Source organism: Varanus komodoensis, unplaced genomic scaffold (genome assembly GCF_004798865.1).
Source record: "Varanus komodoensis strain SLA01 unplaced genomic scaffold, ASM479886v1 scaffold25, whole genome shotgun sequence".
In the NCBI taxonomy this organism is placed as follows: Eukaryota; Metazoa; Chordata; class Lepidosauria; order Squamata; family Varanidae; genus Varanus; species Varanus komodoensis.
The window spans coordinates 3,032,646-3,032,897 of record NW_025335661.1 but is presented as its reverse complement, the minus strand read 5'-3'; positions in this window follow the sequence as shown (position 1 = coordinate 3,032,897).

Here is a 252-nt window from a genome sequence, read left to right as displayed (position 1 = left end):
GGCTACGGCACGGACTTCCGGGTTCCCACGCACGGCGTCCTGGGAAACGTAGTCTGGAGTGGCCGGTTTGGCCTGTCGACTTTGTGTCCACTTTCCAGCTGCTGCGCGAAAGGAGCATTCTCCAGATCATTTTCCGGAGTCCTGATTGGGGCTCTGCTGCAAATTTCTAGGTCTTTATACTTTATACTTTACATATATACATATATTTACAAATTTATACTTTGTCCTGCACCGTAAAGTTAGTGTGCTTGC